This window comes from Aotus nancymaae, unplaced genomic scaffold, assembly GCF_030222135.1.
Source record: "Aotus nancymaae isolate 86718 unplaced genomic scaffold, 86718_ANA_hifiasm-v0.15.2.pri h1tg000108l, whole genome shotgun sequence".
In the NCBI taxonomy this organism is placed as follows: domain Eukaryota; kingdom Metazoa; phylum Chordata; class Mammalia; order Primates; family Aotidae; genus Aotus; species Aotus nancymaae.
In genome coordinates this window covers 18,489,399-18,503,722 of record NW_026988523.1, presented here as the reverse complement: position 1 = coordinate 18,503,722, position 14,324 = coordinate 18,489,399, and the positions used below count along the sequence as shown (strand labels likewise).

The following is a 14,324-nucleotide window of genomic DNA, read 5'->3' as shown; positions in this document are numbered from 1 at the left end:
CATATTCACTGCTGACACTTCTTCCCTTTTTATAATTTGTCTGTGTTCTATGATAAAACTATTAGATTTATATTCAGAAACTAACCATATATGTTACTTTTTCTTTCTAATTTTTTTAACTTCTCCAGAATCTTATCTACTACAACACTGCTTTCATAGAAAATAAGTTTTGAAGTGGGAAAGAATAACAAGCTATTGTCTTATTTTTCCAGCTAAAATGTTTGGGCAATATTTCTAGTAATTCACATTGCCAATGTCCATTGTTTGGCCATTCTACTAAGAATAAAAACAAACAAAAAAGGCTATGATTTTGGCCTCTGATCAATTACAAAATTCTCCTTTTATTTAAAGTTTAAAGATTCAGCCTGTTATTTTTAATGCCAGGAATTCATACACTATTAAGCCAGTGGTAGTAGGAATGAGAGGCCTGAAAAAAAAAATTTTAAGCTCTGAATTAAAGCCAGTAGTTGAATAGAGTTCATTAGCCACACTCTTAGGAAATAAGTGGTTTTCTTGAATAAGAAAAGTCTTTTAATAAGTCACTGTCATATTGGTTGATTATATTTCAGACTCTTGAGGGTCCTTCAGTATATTGGTTACACAAACAAAGAGTCTACAAGTACATATGGAAGTTTATCAAGAAATTGTTATATGAAACAATATGAAGGCTTTTTATAACTATTTCCATAAGACCTACTCAATTAAAAAAAAAAAAAAAGTCCAGCTAGGCAGGTTTACTTGGTTGTACATTTCCAAAAAAGAAGGAGCCACTATGGAAAACCTGAATTCTGCCCAAGACTGAAGGGCATGATGAGGTGGTGGAAAAGTCACTGGCAGAGGTCATCTAGAAGGTGTTAGTTTTCATGCCCAACTGGAACCTGCCTTCCGGTAACTTCCACACTGCACTGCTCTCATCTGAAGCAACACAAACCAAGTCCAATCTGTCTTCCACAGAAAATCCCTTCACATACTGAAGACAGCTGCCCTAGTCTCCCTCAGTCTTCCCTTTGAACTCGTTTTAAGATACATGAAATATCTAGCCTAACCAAAGATGAGAAAACAATATAATTCTGACACTTGAGTATAACTGAAGTGTGAGCAGTCTATCTTTGGCGATTTAAATATAATTTGACTTAAATTCCAATCTCCAAAAGTTGGAGCATGCTCCCAGTTGTCTTCAGGGATTCTTGGATGAGAAGTGTTGAGACCTTACTTTTCTCCTGGCTACCCCAAGCTCAGAGCCTGTGTTTTCAGTGAATATTTCAACTTATTTTATTCTCACCTTCTGTGGAAATTCTCTTTTTCTTCTGTCTTTAGTACTAACTCAAACATTAAACAAAATCCCTTGTTCCAGATTTTCCCAAAACTAATCACACAAGGCATTTGTGTTTGTATCAAATTTACTGTAGTTTTGGGGCAACAGAGGACACTTACATTGTAGGAATGAAAATGACTTAAAATTATATAGTAGGCATCATTGTAAAATTATATAGTAGGCAACCCTGTTCTTAGAAGGCCTTTAGCAATCCTGTTTGATCTTATGCACTTTCAAAAATTCTCCCATGGATTCCACTCATTCTCTTAGCTCCAGCATCAACATGGAATCCTTAGCCATGAACTCCAGCCTGTCTCATTACCTCCTTTGGGGCAGGGTTTGGTATCAGACACGTGTATTACCAATGATACCACTATTATACTGAGCCATCTTGCTCAAAACCACTTTAGAGCATTCAGGTGTCCATTTCTTTGCCATCAGGTACTGTCTACTCTTACTTTAAATAATAACTTATATGTGTTTGTCCCACTTCCCCCATTTCCACAGGCCAAATCCCTTTCACCATATATGTGGTTTTTGCTTTCAGTCTCTGTCTGATGGATACCCCACACCACTACCAGATTTAGCTTCTAAACACAAGGTTCTACTAAAATCCACCTCTGCTCCAAACCTCTGCCCCAACCCTGCTGGGCACCTTTTTCAGAACAGTGCCACATCAGTTTGTTTCTGTAAGAGGCCATTCAAACATTCCTTAATACTAAACCATAATATTCTTACTAGTCCTCTGCCAGGGAAATGTTGGTGCTGCTACACCTTTGTTCAAAATGTCCCCCATCATATTAGTTTGCTAGGCTGCCATATGAAGTACCACATGCTGGAAGGCTTAAACAACAGAAATTTATTTTCTCACAATTCTGGGGGCTAGAATTCTGAGATCAGGGTGTTGGTAGCATGAGTTTCTTCTAAAGCCTCACTCCTTGGCTTATGGAAATCTGTCATCAACCTGTGTCTTCATGTGATCTTCCCTTGGTGCCTGTCTGTGTCCTAATCTCCTCTTATTATTAATATAAGGACATCAGTCATATTGGACCTAGGCTATATTAGTCTGTTCTTACAGTGCTATAAAAAATCGCCTGAGACTGAGTAATTTATAAAGAAAATGGGTTTAATTGACTCACATTTCCACATCGCTGTGGAGGCCTCAGGAAACTTACAATCATGGCAGAAGGGGAAGCATGCACATTTTACATGGCAGCAGGTGAGAGAGAGCATCAGAGAGCAGGGAAAACTGCCTTATAAAACCAACCATCAGATCTCGAGAACTTACTCACTATCATGAGACCAGCATGGGGGAAACCACCTCCATGGTCCAAACACCTCCCATTGGGTCCCTCCCTTGACACGTGGGGATTGTGGGGATTACAATTCAAGATGAGATTTGGGTGGGGACACAGACAAACCGTATCAAAGGCACACCCTACTGACCTCATTTAACCTTAATTAACTCTTTCAGAGCCCTATCTCTGAATCCAGTCACACTCTGAGGTACCAGGGGTTAGAACTATAACATATAAATTTTGGGGGATAAAATTCAGCCTATGACATCCACCTAAGTATTCTTCTTCCTCCTGCTTCTCTCCAAATTCCAGTCAATATTGAAGGGCACATTTAAATCCTACTTTGAATTCTACCTCCTAATCATTCTACCTTGTCTTTCCTTCTTCCTCCTCTAAACTATATCCCATTCACTTTGGCACTTGTAATAGTTTTAACTTCCTGGGTGCAGGTCTTCTATCTTCAGAAAGTTTAAGCTCTTTTGAGCACTATAGGTTTTTGCTAATTGCTTACTGCATATGAATTGAAAGCTCTACAAGATTGAGTCCAACTTCCAGTTTCAGGTCTAGCATGTGAAAAGCTTGAAGTCACCACTCTGTCCTAACAAGTAAAAAGCTGAACAAGCTGAAAGCAGATTGATTTTTCTTAACCTGAATTTTCTCCTTTTAAAAATATCTTTTCAGGGTCTTATTTACCATGATATTGCTTTCCTGAGTAATAATTAAATTCCTAAGTAGGAAAGAATCATTACCCATTACTAACTAAAAAGTAAAGGTTCAAGTCTTTAAGAAGAAAAAAATGTTCCTTCATAAACGCATATGTGAAATCTTTACTCTAATTTTCACTAAATCTTAAGCTTTCTATCTTTACTTTCCCCTCCTCATCACCTAAGTAGCTCCTTCAAACATATTTTTTCCAGAATATTTATGACAAAATACCTGAAAATATAGTCTAACAATCTTACTCAATTCTTTCTTGTGCATTGGTCTCTGATAGTTCCCTAGTTCCAAATGAAAGAGGTGTTTTTCAAACTCTATACTTGAAAAATTCAGCATCTGAATATTCATGTGTCCCTTGACAATGATGATGTGCCCTGAGAAATGTGTCATTAGGTAATTTTGTCATTGTAACATCAAAAGGTGTATTCACCACAAAGCTAGATGGTACATACTGTGCAGGTACCAGCCTACTACACTCCTAAGCTATACGGTATAGCCTACTGCCTCTAGGCAACAAACCTATACAGCATATTACCCTTCTGAATACTGTAGGCAGCTGTAACACAATGGAAAGTACGTGTATATCTAAACATATCTAAATATAGAAAAGGTAATGTGTTGTACTAAGGTGTTATGGTGGCTACAATAGGAGTTTTTCACCTCCATTATAATCTTAGGGGACTATTGTTATTTGCAGTCCATTGTTAACTGAACCATCATTATGCGGTGCATGACAATACAATACAAACTAATATTTATAGTGCACTTATGTGTAGAGTATATTTAAATTGGTCAACCTGCATTATCTCATTTAATCCTTCACAATCCTATGAATGCATACTATGATACTCCCACGTAGTTGAGGAAACTGAGGCATAGAAATGCTAACTTGCCCAAAATACCATGGTGAGTGAAGTATAAGTAGTCTAACAACAGTGTTCAAATACTATGTATTGTTCCATCCCAAAAAACAAGAAAGAGATTATCTCACTCTCTGGGTATGTTTGTGTGTGTGTGCCTTTTAAAACACAATTTTTAAAATTCATAATTGCAAATTATTTTTAATGCAAATCACATATCCTTTTGATAAGGATAGTCAACCATAGAAAATATAAGTATTTTTCTCTCTAATATTTCATATTGTATTTTAATCAGTTGAGCAATGTGTATAAAAGAAAAAACTGACTGTATTTACATGTTATTATGTGGTTTCCTTTGGAATCAGTTCTTTAAGGTCAAACCAGACGCCGGCCTGCATGTGATTATGCTGCCCTCACGTGACAGATGTTGTGAACTGCAAGTAGAGTGAGATCCTAGCAAAGACCACCAATCCCAAAAACCCACAGGAGCTGAGAGTAGCTACTCCCCTAACTGTTCACTGACCATTTTCAAAACCACTTTTACCTGTGACCTCAAAACATCAATGCAATTTTCATATGTCCTTAGCTTACTTCTATTCATTGACTACAGGTATTTACAATACTGTGTATTTACAGGTCTTACATGTATTTACAGTTTAGTAGTAGGCAATATCAGAAATGCTTATTTCCTCTGGACGTTAAGATGCTAATAGAGAAAGGTGGCACATAATAAGATTAAAAAATAACTAAAAAAGTCTTGAAATTTCTCCAGGGGCATACATAATTTACCTATTTGTTCATATAATCTGACAAGTGCTACCATTTTAAAATCCTTTTAGAAACATGGCATTTAAGATTGTAAATTTAAAGTCCTCTATGAATACCTGTGAATGTGAATACAGCCTGTTTTGATGAGATAAATGTACCATACAACAAAAATCAAGGCAAATCTCTAGTATGGTTCTCCTTCTCTCCTTGATACAGTTCATTGGCTTGCAAAGGAAACGAGAATGGCTAAAATTCTCCCTTGACCATAAATTTTTATGATAGTTTCATTGACTATAGAGTTAAAAACTAAAAACACAGTATCAAAATTCCACCTTAGATGATGTAAGCAGTTGCCTAGAATATGGGATATGAAGCCACCAAAAGACCTTTCAATGGCTCCAAATTTTTTTTCAAACTGGCTTGCCCTAGAGCCTAGGATTCCTGCCATTAATATTTTTTTCTACTTACCATGTGATGTCTCTGGTATTTTGATTTTGAAATATCAAAATACAGCATTATCTGGAGAGATAGGACACTATAAACCACAAATTCCTTAGCGCAGATTAATTACTCAGAATATTTAATGTCAAAAGGAGAGCAATGAATAAGACCTTGAGGTCAAGCTACAGGTAATAATTTATGGACAGGAGGATACAAGTGTGGTCCAAAGGATATAGTACTGCTGAGAAGAGCACCCAGCCTGGGCAAGAAAGGATTGTTTACCAAGAGAAGCCAAACATGGACGGGGAAAGCGGAAAGAAGCTGAAGATAAACTTGGACTGCTGGAGAACTGCATGTAAGACTGGCTCTTTGAAACTAAAATATAAAATTATCTAGTAAACAGGAAAAATTTTATCAGACTTTATAGGTTAAATAAAGCAAATATCAGAATGACCAAGTTTGTTTTCAAAGGACTTTAAAACTTATGACTTCACTCACTTTTTAAATAAAAAATTCTGTACATAGAAATATCAAATAGTATAAAAATATTAATACATCTTTTAAATATTAAATAGAGTGCTCTATCTCTTTGTGGCCAGGATGAGGAAAGGGCTATATTCTGTTTCTAACGATCTTACTCACTGTATATCTTGAAATGTTTAGAATATACTAAGTAACTGTAAAAACAAGAAACATAGCTAAAATAACGTGCTCCCAAATAAGGAAGAGATTTTTACAACTGTAAAAATCTAAGTCCGACCTTCCCAAACTATAAAAACAAACATTAGAAAGTTAACCAAGTAAGTGATCTATAAATTGCTTTTTCTTACCTCTGAGAAAGCAATTGTTAGTTGATTCTTTTCTGGTGATCTCTTTCAGGTTCATGCTTATTTGCAGTGTAATAGCTCCTTTCCACAGGAGATAGCAATACAGTATCTACACTAGCCTACTGTGGAACCACTTGTTTCTCTTGTGATTATGAACACATAAAGCAAACATTCTGAGATTCCTTTGGATACCTCCTACTTAAATTTTTCTCTTTTTGTGACCAGGAAAGACCCCAAGGAACAGTAGGAAAGCAAACTTATTCATGGAGGGAAATGGTATTCGAGTCCTTGAATGGCTGCAGCATCCACACCGGGTAAAGAAAACAGCCACAGCTGGTGGAGCTGCTCCTTCCAGTAAAGGCCAGCGCAGAGCCCTAAACGGGGTTGTCTTTCGGTCTTTGACCTTTTTCAACTCAGAAAACAACATGCTTTAGGGGAAGGACCAATTTTTAGTTTCTAATCCCTAAGGATGATATTCAAAGTACTTTCTTAAAAAAAAAAAGGTAAGGTTGTGTTCTGGCTAATCAGAACGGACTCGGGATGTAAACAACAGTATTTACTCACCATATTGTTTCCTCCACCTCTTGCTCCATTTCAGCGTCGTTGTCCATTCTTCTTAGTTTTCTGTTTTAGTAAAATTTAAATACCATAACTTAAAATAATGCCAATGTTTTTAAAATAAAGCCAAAATATGGGTTGTTTATAATTAGGGCAAAGAACATAACTTAGCTTAAGCTTCACATAGTCATGTAGCTACATAGAATATTTTTACAAAGAAAATCAAGACTCTTACAAGCTTGACACCATCAACATGGTGAGTTAACATACAAATTTCTTCCTGAGGTGCCGATCACATTTGAATAGCACATTTACCATACTGAAAGATGTTAAGAATTTTTAAGGAGGAAAACAAGAAAATATACAGCCCATATTTTTGATGCTATGTAAGGAGGAATACTATATCTCAGATGTAGCAATATTACTAGAAAAATAGCTATAAATAAGTAATAGAAATAAAAACCCATCTGGAATCAAATTAATAGCCATATTCTTGGCCCCAATTTTTGTTGGCTCTGGGATCTTGAGCAAATTATTCAACCTCTCAATCTGTTTCTTCATCAATTAAATGATAATAATGTGCCCTCCAATCAGTTTATTGTGGCAATCATAATGAAATCATGTCGGTGAAAGTATTTCATAAATTACTAAAAGTAATCCAAATATTACCTAATTAAACATTAAAATAACAATAATATTATTAAGCTAAATCCTAAGGCAGTTTCATATTCCCTCTAAGAAAAGTTTTCTTCATGAACTATTCCTTAAGATACTAGATATGTGATAAGAATGTGAAAGCTTGACAAATGGTTTAGGGACTAACACTGGATTACAAAGGTGGGTAGGCTCAACAATCTCTCATCACCATGACTGCAGCTTTGCACCTCACACTTGAAAATGAATGTTATTTATAGATAAAGCTGCCCAGTTAATTCTCACAAGAGGATTACAAGACTGCCAATCAAGAAAAAGCCCCAGCAGGTGGGGTTTACATGAGCTGATAAAACAGGTTCTGGAAAAGCACTGGCAAAAGTGAATTCCAGAATCACTGACCCTCCCATACCCTACTATTTTTTTTTTTTTAAAAAAAGGACAAAAAGTAAGAGCTGGTATTAAATAGATGGATTTAGGTTAGAACAAAAATAACAGCCTAGTATTAAAAGACAGATTCCACCTAAAATGCTTCGTAGGTTATATAGAGAATATATGTGTTCTATATACTTAGATTTTGAAAATTGTATTAATACTAAGAATTCAAAAGACCACCTGAGGTTTTCAAGGGCATCTCAATGTAAATTATATTTGTCAATTATAATAATATTTTTACATACAATATTAGATTCTTCATTTATGCTTCAGGCCCAAATTTCCATTTGTATTTAGGGCATCTCTTCCTGGGCTACCCAAATGTACTTCATACTCATCTTGTTCAGAATCATCATTGTTCCCAAACCTCCATTTTGAGGGTTTGATCTCAGTGAATAGAATCACTCAGTGATACTGCATCAATAATATCTTCATCTTTGACTTCTTCCTCATTCCCTCTCCCACCACAGTCATTAATTAATCCCTTTGGCTTCTATCTCTGAAATGTCTTTTGTATTGATTGATTCATTCATTCTCCTGTTCCATTGCTTTTCCCACTACCCTTGTCTAGGGATTCATCATATTTCAACTAAACTATCTTTACAATGTCTTAATTGTTCTCACTGACTCTTTCACCTTTCCAAATGTACTTTCCACATTCCTGATAGATCAATCTTCTAAATAATAAGGCAGTAAGATGAAAACTCTTTAGCAAGGTGTTAACAAACTAGGATATATCTTTCAGTCTTATTTCTAAATTGATGTCTCCACAAATTCTATTCCTCAGTTCCACCACATAGCATAATAGTCACCCTTCCCTGAATACTGTACTGCATAGTTCTGGGCTTTTAGTTATATCATTCTCTGCATGTAGAAAATCCTCACTCTCTTCTCTAAATACTAGGATGCATTTATTTTTCAAAATCCACTTAAGGTACTATTTTCTCCACCTCCTTTCATTCAAGCTGCACTCCAAACTAAGAATTTATCACTGCTTCCTTTACCCTTACAAAGCCCTATATATATCCCTAAAAGAGGACTCTTTTCACACATGCATATTGTTTTCTTACTAAATTGTAAGTTCAAACACTGTAAGGATGTCATTTTTAGCTTGGTATCCCCTAGGATCTTTAGGGGTGTGTGTGTATTTTATCCATCACTAAATGACTGCATGTTCACTAAAAATAATGACTACCCTTAAATGAGTGCTTATTAAATATCAGATTCTATCTCCAACGTTTTACACTATGTTAATTGAGTCATTTAGTCCCCAAAATAAATTTATGAAGTAGCTAAATTTTATAAGTAAAGTAGCAAATGCCTTACGAAGTTAAGCAACTTACCCAAGGTCAACACTAGTCAGATGTCAGGACAGGAATCAAGGTCTTTAATAATGCATACCTTCTGCCCTCAACCAATTCATTAGCTAGCCTTTAATGTGTATCTCTTGGTAGTCAAATAAAAAAAAAACTATAGTGGATTAAAAGACTATGATATGAACGTGCACTAAAAACAAAGAGAAACTTTACTCTAGAACACTGGTGCCTAAAAGGTATTATGGCTAGAATTCATAAATTTAGACTCTCTGTTTAAAGAATACTATTTCCTACCTCATAAGACTCTTTTGGAGAATAACTGAAATGCAGTATGTAAAATAGATAGCACAGTACCTGGAACACAGTAGGAGCTGAAATATTATGTTGGTGCAAAAGTAATTGCAGTTTTTTTCATTAAAAGTAACATGTTGATATTATTTTTTCAGTTGTGAATAGTATAGAAATTATACCCAGACTTATTTCCTAAATAACGAAATCCCAGGGCAAGGAGATATGCTTTAAATGCATAGTGGCCTGAGTGCCAGACAAAAGGAAGTGTTGTTTTACATTTAAACATAAATTCAATAAGTTAATGAAACATTTCTCAGCATATCTGATATAGATAGAAAATCTGAATGGATTAATAATTGTTTAGACTAAGTTATGAATGATGGCCTTGTAGATCAAGAGATCTTAGCTTTTAAGGCTGATGGCAGGACAAAACATCATATCCCACAATATATTCCTCTCCTTCTCTGGAAATAGAGCACTGGAGTATGTGAGACCTGGACCATGAAATTGATCCAGTAACAATAATAATTCCTTGAGCAATGTGCTAGACACTGGGCAATGCAGTTCATATGTTTCAACACATTTACTTCTCACAAATCACCTATTAGGTTGGCGCTGTTACTATTGTTGTTGTTATTATTATTACTCAAATGAGGAAACCAGGGTGTGGAGGTTAAGTAATTTGCTCCAAATTGTACTGCTGTAAGTAGCACAGCCACGATTCAAGTACACATCTGTCTGACTCTGGAGTCTGACCTCTTTACCACTCGGCCTGTTTTTGCTCAGTCTGTAATCTACTGTTGTTTTGGAATTTTCTTTTACAAAGGGAAATTTCTGTGTGTGTGATTCATTACATTATAAATACTAGCTTCTTTTAAAAAATTTCATTCAAGCAAAACACTCATTGTCTAGGCAATCCAGCTTCTTTTAATTTAACTAAAACAGCAGACATAAACAAATTACAATTTATGTAGTCTGAATTTCACTACCATAAAACCAGAAGGCACAGTGTACATTTATCAATCCACAATCTTTTCCTAGAATGGTCTGAAAACCAACAATGACATCATTGGGGGGCAGACTAACTTCATACCATATGACTGTATGGTGATGTGTTCTGTGTATGTTATTATCTTGTTTTTTAATAAAGGTCATATGGGTAACACATCAAATAAGATATTTTTAAAACGTCAGCTTTTCCCAAGTCAGCCACATCGTCCAGTCTTTACATCTACATATTTGCACTGTCATTTCCTGGGTAATTTTCTATGTCTAATTTGACACCACTGTCTCCTATACAGTCTGGGTTCTTACTTAAAAAAAAAAAAAATCCCCTGTAAATAATTGTTCAAGTGATAATTTTATGCTCTGTAGGAGAATTTAAGTTTTAAATATTTATACTGGATCTGTGCAATGAAATAAAAATGTGTACAATGAAAGGAAGTACTTAGGCTTTACCAAAACTAAGTCTGACATCCCTTTCCTCCACCACATAAAGAAGCACAAATATGAACACAGAATTCACAAGGTTTCATTTAACATGATGGTGGTTTGCGGGCCCCAGCATCTGATGGTAGTAACTATAGCCTTCTCTTGCCAAATTTAGTATTTTTAAAGTTGAGTCAAAGTTTTATTGAAACCTAAATTTCAACCATTCATAAAGTTATTTTTATTATCTAGTCAGACATCTCAAATGCTGTTTCTCAGTGATTATCTTGAAACTCCAGAGACAGCCATTAAAAAATGTTTTCCTCCTTACATGCTCTGAAGTGTTAGGTTTTTGCCACTACTCTTTCATCTTTTCAGCTTTGTATTTCTAATTTTTTGGCCAGACCTAGTATAATTAAAGTCTAAAGCTATTCTAAAAGAGAGTTAAGATCCTGAGCAAATCACTCTACAAGCTCTTTTTATGTATTCTTTCCTAAAATGTTTTATTTGGATGAAATATTTAACATTTAAACTGGAAAGCTGCAAAATGACAAACCTGTTCAGAAGAGTGTATGTGGAAGAGAAAAAAATTGGAGATGTTGAACTCTAAGTGTATGAACAGGACTTCCCCACTAATTTTTTTTTTTAACCAGCTGAAGAAATACAAACTTAACCAACCATCAAAATCTGTGTGTCAATTTACACTACATCATTGATAGGTTTTAGGAAACTGGGACTTCAAGCAAAACAATGTATAACAAAAGTGGTTTTTATCACAGGCTAATTGACATAAACAGGAATTATATGGCATATTTCTGGTCATAAAAACATCACCAACCTCTAAACAAAGACCACAATACTTCCAATATTAAACATTTAAATAAGTGTGAACCCTATATGTATTTAAGAAAGATTAATAAAAACAAGATAATTATTTACCTAATTATTCCAGTTCAGGGTGGCTGCTGGCTGGAGCCTCCCTCTCCCAGCAGTTCAGGGCACAAGACAGGAACCATCCCTGGACAGGACACTATCCCATGGCAAAGCACACTTACACACACACACACACACTCAGACTTGGACCTTGTAGACATGTTAGTTCACTGAACTTGCACATCCTTGTAATGTGGGAGGAAATAGAAGTAATTGGAAAAAACTCACGCAGATGGAGAACATGCGATCTCCACACAGACAGTGGCCTTGGCTGGGAATTTTTTTTTTTAATCTCATCAATGTTGTTACAAAATGACATTGAATGGAATGATGTTATTCGAGGTCCTGATATATTTTGTTGTTGTTAGAATCAAGCCTTTCATTTAATTTAAACCATCGTTTTGGTCAGTCAAGAAAGTATAGCGATGTATTTCCTCCCACCCACTATGTGGCACTTGTAAAGTTATTCTTGCTCAATTCTCCAATGTGCGATTGTTGCACATTTCAAAACAGACTTACTCTGTCTTGAAATGAAATCCAGTGCCATCAATTCATAAAAACTGCCCAAAGTATATTTAATGATAGAAACAGGAGATGACAATACTTTTCCAAAACACGTTCATGGTAGGCTGAATAATGGCCCTCAGAGATACTCAGATCCTAATCCCTATAGCTTTTGAATAGTGCTTTATTTGGCAAAAGAGACTTTGCTGATTTAATTAAATTAAGAATTTTGAGACAGTGAGATTCTCCTGGGCAATCTGGGTGGCTCCAAATTAATCTTAATTTGAAGATAGAGAGTGACCTAACTACAGAAAGGAAGAAGGCCACATTATCACTGACGAAGAGATTGCAGTGATGTGACCAAGAGACAAGGAACACCAGTAGCCTCTAGAAACTGGAAGAGGCCAGGAACCCACTTGGCCCTGGAGACTCCAGAAGGAACAAGTCCTGATATGACAACCTTGACTTTAGCCCAAAAGATTCATTTTGGAATTCATGCCCTCAAATGTGTAAGAGAATAAATTTCTGTTTTTAAGACAGTAGAAATTAAAAGCCAGTACATTTGGGGTAATTTATTATAGCACCAATAGAAAACTAAGGTAACATTTTACATACATGGCTACATTTTATAAATAGGAGAATTGTTGCCAAATATGTTAAAGTCAATTTACTGATCTTTCAAAACCAGCATTTTTAAAGTTAAGTAATGAAGTTGAGAGAACTTCTGGTTTCCCGTTCAGTATGTAAGGAGCTTAAAAGTTGCTTCTGTATCCTAACAAGTTTTAAAAAACTCAACAAACTGAAAAATCAATTCTTCTTTAATCTGTCATAGAAATGAGGTCATAGGCACTTACCATTTTTAAATTTGTCTACATGGATTAACACAACTATTAACTGTGAGACAGAGAATTGAGGGACATTTTACAGACACAGAAATGTTAAGCAATTTGCCTAAGCTCTGTCCTCCATTGCACTCTGAGAAGGCACTAATGTTTTTTCTCCCTCATATAGGTAAACCCTTTCCATGTAAGCTGGCTATTTTTTGAGGTACTAGTTTGAAATATCCTTTCAAATAACTATCATTATTTAGGTTTACAAAAGATAAAACAATACCTAATGATCAATTCCAAGTTCTCCATTATAGTGAGATTTGAGATTACATTCTTTAAAATGTATCGATTTATCAAATGCAAATAAAGAACTTCTACGTGCCAGACACCATTGCAGTAGAGTTGGCCACTGAGGAGCTAACAATCCACCAAAGAATCGCCATGAGTAAGTATAACAAAGAGGTGGTCAGATAAATCATTTCCAAGCAAATGCTTTCTTAATTCACTGAGTTTAGATATTTTTAAACATTGAATGTATTTGTTTTCCTAAGTTTTGTCATTCTTGGCTGGGGTCAAAAATAAACGTCTGTTTCCTTATTTAATGTTTTCTTTACCAACCTGCTCACCACCAGTGGTTGTTTCAATTAACCAACTGTTATATAATCTAGCTTAAAAGAAGGGCCAGGCCTGGTGGCTCAAGCCTGTAATCCAAGCACTTTAGGAGGCAGAGGCAGGAGGATCACTTGAGCCCAGTGGTTTGAGATGAGCCTGGGAAATGTGGTGAAACCTCGTCTCTACAAATAATACAAAAATTAACCAGGCCTGGGGGCTTGCACTTGTAGTTCAGGCTACTAGGGAGGCTGAGGTGGGAGGATCACCTGAGCCCCAGGAGGTCAAGGCTACAGTGAGCTGAAATCACACCACTGCACTCCAGCCTGTGTGACAGGGATTGTAAAGGAGAAAAACCACTGAACAATTTAATCCAAGGACTATTAATGGTTTTACTATTATATGGTGAATGAATGAATAACTATGGTAAAACTAACTGAATTATAGACTCAGCGTCTGCTCAGTTCCAGAGAGTTGAACCACAAAATACTTTCCACTTCATGAGTAATATTTTTACTAATACATGGAATTCACTTTTTCTGC

General features: G+C 35.6%; 1 protein-coding gene across 2 annotated transcripts in view; it reads right to left on the bottom strand.

Annotated features, from left to right (window-relative positions):
• PLA2G4A (phospholipase A2 group IVA) overlaps window positions 1–7,515 on the bottom strand; it is a 434,510-nt gene extending 426,995 nt beyond the window's left edge. The window contains exons 1-2 of one of the 2 annotated variants that reach the window (XM_064370567.1): window positions 7,454–7,515; window positions 6,791–6,850 (exon numbers count right to left, since the gene is read on the bottom strand). The gene's annotated coding sequence lies outside the window, so the exon portion shown is untranslated. Of the gene's footprint in view, window positions 1–6,229; window positions 6,366–6,790; window positions 6,851–7,453 lie in introns of those variants that run through there. The other variant, XM_064370568.1, reaches the window with a different exon arrangement.
• Window positions 7,516–14,324: the final 6,809 nt, after the last annotated feature.